Source organism: Trachemys scripta, chromosome 4 (genome assembly GCF_013100865.1).
Source record: "Trachemys scripta elegans isolate TJP31775 chromosome 4, CAS_Tse_1.0, whole genome shotgun sequence".
Classification (NCBI taxonomy): domain Eukaryota; kingdom Metazoa; phylum Chordata; order Testudines; family Emydidae; genus Trachemys; species Trachemys scripta.
Genome location: NC_048301.1, coordinates 110,151,327 through 110,159,980, shown reverse-complemented (window position 1 = coordinate 110,159,980; position 8,654 = coordinate 110,151,327). Strand labels below are relative to the sequence as shown.

Genomic DNA, 8,654 nt, shown 5'->3' with positions numbered 1-8,654 from the left:
CCGGCACCGCGCCCCCGGCTCCCCGCTCGGCCCCGCGCCCAGCCCGGCCCGGCACTGCGACCCCGGCCCTGCACCGCGCGCCCGGCCCGGCACCATGCCCCCGGCACCGCGACCCCGGCCCGACCCCGCACCGGCCCCGGCCAAAGAGGCCCCGGCCGAGCCCTCCCTCCCGATTTTCCCGGACATGCCCGGCTTTTGGGGATTTCCCCCCGGACGGGGATTTGAGCCCCCAAAAGCCGGACATGTCCGGGAAAATCCGGACGTATGGTAACCCTAATAAAATACACACTCAGTATGCCAGCTTTCTTTGCACAGTATGGATAACATAGTATGGCCACATCAAGTGTTTACAAATCATGAATCAGGCTCCCCAAAATCATGAGTTTACAAAAATGCTCTTTTGTGCTCTTTTTATTTGCCTTCTGGTTTTCAAGCCTTAACATTTTATTTTTTTTTCAAGGTTTTCTCTGTAACCATGATGATTGGAACTCTTTTTAAAAAATGAAAACTAAGATTCTCATGTAATTACGTCTCCAGGAGTTGGGGCTTTAAGAAAAACACCAAATATTGTTAAACTTGTGATAAAAATTGTGAGAGCTGGCAACAATGTGCTGCTTATGCCTGCAATTACCTGATTTAGGTATGGAAATCTGGGATCTGCAAGTGCAATTGGTGTGTGTGTATTAGAGAGATCCATTTATTTTAACAGGAGTGCACAGTACTGTTAAAATATGCAACTAGCCCATGCCCATTTTTGCAGAACCCATTGAACCCAGGGGCTATTTTTTCAATATGATGCAACGGATATGGGAAAATTATTTTCAGTAGCCACTTGAGAGTTTTTCCTTAGGGCAAAATGTGCGTGTGCAAATTGTTGTTATTGTTATTTTGTAGGACTCAATGGGGCACATGTGTATTTGTAGAGTTTCAGCTACTTTTGCTGTGGTTTGTCAAGGCATAGTCAGTTTAACAATCTATATGGGGAAATAATTAAATTAAACATCTGCAATACATGGCTAATGGACTTTTAAACAACTAATTGAAGTCACGTTTTTTAGTGTATTCATAAGCAGGAAAGGAATTTCTTGAAAACCCGATTGTGAAAAACATACCACCTTCTGGAGAATGCGGGCATCGATCCCGCTACCTCTCGCATGCTAAGCGAGCGCTCTACCATTTGAGCTAATTCCCCAGGCCATTAACCTCTCTCTTAGTCACTCACACATAAGCAACCCCCTCATCGCGTGATCTACTCCTTTCCCCCTGATTCCCTTAGCAGCAAGTTGTTGTCAGGCAGTTTCGCTACCTCCCTTCTCTGCTGAGGGCGTGGTTTCTTCCGTTGGCCAATGGGAAAGGGCGATGGGCGAGGCTAGTTTTGTGTTTGCGGCCCTCGGCTTCCATCCCGCCCTCTGTGTACCCCCATTGGTCGCACATCGGTCTGAGTCTTTTACCAGCTGATTGGTCTAACCCGGTTTATTTTTAAACTGTACTCGCGGCTCTGATTGGGTAAAAAACACGCCTGTCACCGTGACGTTAAGCTGTTGCTAAGGCGTGAAGGTGGGCACCAGAGGGGCCCACCCGGATGCCCTGATTGGCCTTCAGGATCTCGTTCAGCCCGCCCTCAATCCCCATGTAGTCCACTGGTGCTGTCGTTCATATGTTATTGGCGGCCAAAGGAAAGCCAATGGGAGACGGAATTTATGCTATTGTCCAATGGAAGTGTGATCGGTGGGGACCTGGGCGTGTCAGGGAAGTGTGATTGGCAGGCGAGAGGGGGAGCGAAGGAGAGCTCATAGGGTCTGATATGTCTGCCATCTTGAAGTGTCGGTGATGGTGGCGAGCGCTCGCTTTCCCGTCTGAGCCGAGGCAGACCGGGACCCGTGACGGGGAGACGCGCTCGCCGAGGTAGGGAGATCCGGGGGCCCCCGGCCTGAGTCAACTACCGCCGGGGGTTATTCCCCCTCCCTGACGCTCTGCTCCAATGCACGGGCCCGGTGAGCGCTCTCCTCCCCCCGCCCTGCGCAGGGGCTGGGGGGGGGGGGCGCGTCTTCCTGTTCCCCGGAGTCTGCGGGCTGGTCTCTGAGGCCTCCCCCCGCGATTGGGGGCCGTTTCCCGCCCCTCTCCCCGGTTTGCGCCTGGGTGGGGGGCGGCCTTGTTTGCTCGCTTCCCGCCCCTAGCAGCGGCCTGGCTGAGTTGTTTTGCTTCCTGTGGAATAGGACTGTGTCGACCCCCTCTCCTCCCAAGTCCCAGGTCATGCCTTGGGCGTCACTGAGCGTGGGGTGGGGGCTTCCTAGGGTACCTTTTCCTCTGGGTCCCTCATATGCCCCGTTGGAGGGGCACTGACTTTACCCCCATATGGCTGCATGTGCGACCCTCCCGCCCCCACTTGCTTTCCAGCGATACTCAGCGGGAGGTACCTAATCACTAGAGACCCGGTGTTACTTTTACCGCCTGTTGCCTCAGTTAAAGGGATCCAGCTGTGTTCTCTCTGCTTGTCTTCTTACTACAGCTCTTCTCTCAAATTACTAGTTAGAACTGGGCGTGTTAGTTTGAATTGCGGTCCTTCTGCGAACACCTGAACAACCTTTGAGCTTTGTCTCGAGGAAGGTGCGTAAAGGCCTGTCTCCACAGCGTAGCCAGCTCCCTGAGTCAGTCTGTGTGTCCCAAGCCTGCAGACGCATGTGTTTCCTCGCTGAGTTGCACAGGTCAGGTGTGGATTTCATCTCTGGGTCAGGGATAGCTGCACAAGATAGATGTTGAAGTTGGGTAGTTGGAGGTGTGTTATTATAACTGTCTCATGTCTTTTGGGGTGTCATAGGATTTTAACATCTATTTTCCTTAGTACAAATGTCTTTATTATTCAACTAGCAGAATCCCTGAGTAATGCTGTTTTTTAATGGGCCCATAAACATTATTTTAAACCCCTCAAAATAAGAAACTTTACTTTCTTATTGTTTTGGTTCTTAGTAATTGTTGGGAAACTAGATGAATTATCAGAGGGACACTGTCAGGTTAAAAGAACAGGAGTACTTGTGGTACCTTAGAGACTAACAAATTTATTAGAGCATAAGCTTTCGTGGGCTACAGCCCACTTCTTCGGATGCATTATGCTCTAATAAATTTGTTAGTCTCTAAGGTGCCACAAGTACTCCTGTTCTTTTTACGGATACAGACTAACAGGGCTGCTACTCTGAAACCTGTCAGGTTAAAGTGTTCTTTCTAAAAGCATTCAGAATGCTCCTTAATTTGAAACTTGGTTTCCTCTTTGCTGTTGTGCTCCTCAGTTTGGACAGTGAAAACAGACTAGTTATTGCTCTTATTCACACTTAATTTTGCTCTTTGTGTTTTAAATTAGTGCCTCAGTGGTTCATGTGCTCATTCTTAAAATCATGGCAACATTTTGGCTAGTTCTAACTTTAAAAAAACAAAAAAACAAAAAAACCCTTGGGTTTTTAGTTCTTACAAAAAGTGAATTTTAGGCTGTACTGAACTTGACAGTGTTTCCCTTTTCATTCTGACCTTTTCTTTAGTGCCTCAGAGTGCTTTCTGAGTAGAAAAGTGAATTGGAGCTCCAAGACTGTCCCATGATGTGCCTGGAGATTAGTATAGATGGGTATAAAATGTAAGAAATAAACCTTTTCAAAATACCTGATTCTTTGGTATTATGTTGGAACTGTTTGGGATGTGTAACCAGTGAAAGCTGTTATAGAAGGCTTAGCTCTCTTCTGAGTAGATGTTAACTGGGTAAAGGAAACATGCCTCTACTCCTGAAACTTACTAGTTACAGAAAAGTTTCTGGATGCTGTTAGCTTAAAAATCAGAGGTTAAAACCTTTAACAGTATTACTCTTGTTGAATCTTGAATGGAAGGAATTCTGATTATTCTTTACTATTTATGCTCTTTATTTACTTGTATTTTTTATCAATGAAAAATTAGTTTTACTTTCAAGTTCACTGTTGTGTTTGAATTGCAAACACTGCATGAGCGCTTGTTTCTACTGGAATGTTAAAGCTAGGGAAAGGTCTCTAGCATTCTTTCTTAAAGGTATCAATTGATATTTTTTTCATAAAACATACTTTATAATGTATGTGTATGCATGATCATTCGGCTGTACATAATTTATTTGCCACCTAATAAGATTTGGATTGGAGTTGCAGTTTTAAAACTGAAGGGAATCTTAAAATTGTTCATTGGTGTCTAATTCTTTACTTGTAACTACCAGATCCTTCAATACATAGTGTCTTTTGGGGGGGGGGGGGGGCTCTGCTCAGGCACAGTAGGCCACCTGCATGTTACGCATTGTACGATTGGGGTGTAAATCACAAACATGTCTTTAGAAATTCAAGGAAAAAATAAGGAATCTCTTTATACGAGTGATTTCTTTCCTGTATCTGTAAGGCTCCTTGAACTTGTATGTTCATTTTGCAAAAAACTATAATTTGTGTATGAAATAACAGGGTGGATTAGTGATTTAAATCAAATTGATTTAAATCACTAGTCAGGAAGACTCAATTTAATCATGGATTTCTACATAAAAGTGCATTCTTGTTGGTTGTTATAACCTTAATATATATTCTTCACAATTCAGAGATAGATGTAGGTTTTATTTTTAGAAGGTACACACTATACATTTTTCAAGTGATTTATTTTGAAAACTTTTCAGATTAGTTTTACAGCTATATCAGAAAATGAATGATTGGTTATTTCATTTACCAAAGGTAATTGAAGCAGATAGTTCACCTCCCAATGACTTCATAAATATCTCCAATTCAACAGGTTAATCATTAATATTTGGAGGATTTTCTTGCCTGCTGTATTAGGAAGAGAACATCACCAGACAGACATTTAAATTGTTTTATTTAACTAAAACAACAATGTTATGTATTCTGGATTTTTTTCCTTCAACAGCAAACATATAATATTATAACAAAACAAGCATATGAATTTTTGAATTTAGTTAAACATTCCAGTTTTTTAAAATGGGGCTTGTTTTTGTTAATATTGTTTTTAACTAAAATAGTTCATTTTTTTTTAATATTTTATTTAAATCGACTATGTCAGTCAGGTCAATATGAGAAACTTGGCTCCTGCAGCTAACTCAGTCCTCTTACCTTCATTTTCCTGTTTGTTCCTAATCTGGAAAGGAAAAACAAGCTTTCCTGCTTTTTCAGGTCCCAAACGATTTCTCAATTTGGAATGAATTAGTCCAAAGGGAAAAAAATATTCTTCCTACACCGGCAGAAGAAGCGACTGCTGTTTAAAAGTGAAATCATCACTTCAACAGTCTCTGAATCCAAGTGCTTAAGTGACTTCCACCAGTTCACTGGGGTGACTTTCTTTAGAACATCATCAGCAAACATATATTTCTTGAATGGTTCTTATTCCCAAACTGGGTCTCTTTTACAGCCTGCTGCCATTATAGGTTTTCCCTTCTAGTGAGAAAATGGCATGGTAGATCTCAAATCAATGAGGTCTACATTCAGAAAGACCTCAAGACTTCTGGAATTTGCCGCTCAAACAGTTTCACTTTTGTTTCTACTGCCTGTCCCTCCCTTCTCACATTTATCTCCAGAGTTGTTCTCCTTGTCCATATCTATTCCGCCCCAACAATCTATTCATTAAACTTTTTGAAACTTTCCACTTTTAGAGAGAGGTAAGGGATTGACTCTGTGTACACAAATTTGCAGAGGGACAATAGGATTTAGGTCTGTTATTTCTCACCTCTCTATTTATTTAAAAACATTTTTGCTGTTAACAAGCATGTTATCTCTGGAGAACAAAACCACAGTTTGAGAACTGCAAAACTAAGCATCTCTGATGGTATCTTCTAGACCAGTCGTAGGCAACCTATGGGCATGCAAGCTGATTTTCAGTGGCACTCACACTGCTTGGGTCCTGGCCACTGGTCTGTGGGGCTCTGCATTTTCATTTAATTTTAAATGAAGCTTCTTAAACATTTGAAAAACTTTATTTGCTTTACATACGATAGTTTAGTTATATATTATAGACCAGGGGTCGGCAAACTTTCAGAAGTGGTGTGCCGCGTCTTCATTTAATCACTCTAATTTAAGGTCTCGCGTGCCCGTAATATATTTTAACGTTTTTAGAAGGTCGCTTTCTATAAGTCTATAATATATAACTAAACTGTTGTTGTATGTAAAGTAAATAAGTTTTTAAAAATGTTTAAGAAGCTTCCATTTAAAATTTAATTAAAATGCAGAGCCCCCCAGACTGGTGGCCAGGACCCAGGCAGTGTGAGTGCCACTGAAAATCTTCTTGCGTGCCGCAGATTGCCTACCCCTGTTATAGACTTATAGAAAGAGCTTCTAAAAACATTAAAATGTATTACTGGCAAGCAAAACCTTTAAATTAGAGGTTGCTAACCCCTGTTCTAGACTGAGCACGGAGTCCCATTCGGTAGATAGAAAGATTAACCTAAATAATCTATACGGAAGCCCCTGGAATCCCATAAGATTGGGTCTCTAATCCATGAACTGTTGGAACTCATTTACAAAACTTTTCTTAAACATTACACGAATATATTATCTCATACTATAGAATTAGAATTTATAATCCCTATTCCATAATGAGACATTATAACTCAGATATATCTTAATTAAAACTATCTTTAGATAGCTTTTTTTCCTCAAACATTTTATCAAAAATCTGATTTAAATAAAAAAATTGGATTTTTTTTTTTAAAGTCATTGATTTTTATTCACCCTGTGAAATAATGACTTGTGCTACCGGGGTGGTTAAAGTCATTTTTGCCTGTAACACTACAGTAAAATTTTATTTCAGCTGAAAATGACAGTCACTGTAGAGTTTAGGTTAAAGATCCTTAAACTTCAGGAAAACATCCAGTTAAGCTAAAACATGTGAGATCAGGAATTTGGTGAAAGAGCTTTTTAGTCTCAAATGCTAATGTATTTAGGAAGACTAGTTAGAACTGAGCATGCATAATGTCTTGTAGTTTGTGCGAACAAGTTAGGTTTATGCATAAATTAAGGCTAGCATATGTTATACTGTAATTTAGGCTATCATTCATAAATTCAGTGCAAGACAAATTGAACACTTGGCAGATTATTTTCTGAAGTGTAACTAGACATGTTGTTATTATTATTATTATTATTATTTTTTTGAGAACAGAGAACGTTATCTGAAAAATGTGCCATGCTTAAAATGACCTCCAAAGGGGAGAAACAGCTTGTAGAGACCTGGGCTCATTCAGAACATTTTCTGTTTCATTTATACTAAAAATGATGCTTTGTTGGAATGTCCTGTGGTGACTAGAGAATGACTCAAATAACATCTCAAAACACGGAAACTTGAGCAACTAAAGGAGAAGGGATTGTCCCTTTAGTCTAACCATTTAAAATGCTTTGGTCATTAAAGTCAGAAGTGTTAAACTAAATGAATGCTTTGGCAAGATGATTTCTTTGTTAAAGGTTCAACATCTTTGCCTCTTCAGTTAAGTTGAGAGCTCACAATATACAATGAGTAACTGGCTTGAATTCAACCTGTAAAACATTGAAATGTTAATCATAAGTGGGAAATGCTTTGAAGAACTACCTGGGTCACTCTTTCCCTAATTGAATCTGCCCTCTTTCATCAAAGTGGTGAAAAGCACTGGGGCTCTGTTTAACTCAGCAGTTAACCTAGAGTACTGGGTAGCATCAGTTCGGAAAAATGTCATCTTCTAATTCTATCTTTCCAGGAAACTTTACCATTCTTCCTAGATGAGGATTGGGCCATATGCAGATTGAATCCACTCTGTATCTGGAAGGGAAGGTGGAAGCAGCAGTATGCAGGATCCCATCACTTTAATTGGATGGCTTTCCTTAATGCATCCCCTGTGACCTGTTTCCTTCACTTGCTACTAGCCTGCTTCTGATCTTTAAGGCCATCAGTAGGTCAGGGTCCAGGTCCATCAGCAGTTCTACCTTCATCTGCGATTCTCTTCTCTCTCTCCCCCCCCCCCCATCCGATTAGTGTGCTCCTCTGGAACAACGTGACTTGCAAAACCTCGGATAAAGTGTATGAAAGCTGGAGATAAATTGTTCTTGAATGTTAGGCTGTGGAATGAGCTTTCAGCGGAGGCCAGACTTATCTAGTCAGACCTATCTAGTCAGGACATGATGGAAAGCTTTGTCAGAAGGAATGGTTTTTCCACAATCGCAAGATTGGTAGGGGAAAGGAACAAAGGAAACCCCATTTGTAACCCAAACAGAACCTCCTTTAGCAGGGGATGGAGAAAACTGAAAGCTCTTGAAATCACTCATTAATCTTGCTTGATATTCCTGTTATTTCTCACGTGAGAGAACCGTTCAGACCTCTCTACATCAAAAAGAACCTTAAAGTATACAAGCACAATTTTTAAGTGCTCTGCAAATCATATTTAAAATAGAAATTTTTGTTGCAGATATTAATGTTCTCTCTGCCCTGCCAGGAAAGCCATAGGGTACCTAACACTCAAGTAGGTTCAGGCTTTTACTATCATGGTCCAGTACAGACGTCCTGGAGGAATAAAGTTGCAATGGGCTGGGAAGTTTGCTGTCAGAGAGCAGGGCAATCAAGTAGAATGTATTGGTGAGCATGTTGTTCTACTGTCTTATTTGTTGATGCGGGGGGGGGGGGGGGGGGGGGGGCGCGGG

At 41.6% G+C, this 8,654-nt stretch overlaps 1 protein-coding gene and 1 non-coding gene across 7 annotated transcripts in view; one reads left to right on the top strand and one right to left on the bottom strand.

The window, feature by feature from the left end:
* Nucleotides 1-1,119: 1,119 nt before the first annotated feature.
* Nucleotides 1,120-1,192, bottom strand: TRNAA-AGC. The gene has a single exon. It is a non-coding gene; the product is annotated as a tRNA-Ala (tRNA).
* Nucleotides 1,193-1,772: 580 nt separating this feature from the next.
* PPP6R3 (protein phosphatase 6 regulatory subunit 3) overlaps nucleotides 1,773-8,654 on the top strand; it is a 70,776-nt gene continuing 63,894 nt past the window's right edge. For 3 of the 6 annotated variants that reach the window (XM_034770358.1, XM_034770356.1, XM_034770361.1), the window contains exon 1: nucleotides 1,773-1,905. The gene's annotated coding sequence lies outside the window, so the exon portion shown is untranslated. Of the gene's footprint in view, nucleotides 1,995-8,654 lie in introns of all 6 variants that reach the window. The other 3 variants (XM_034770359.1, XM_034770357.1, XM_034770360.1) reach the window with 3 other exon arrangements.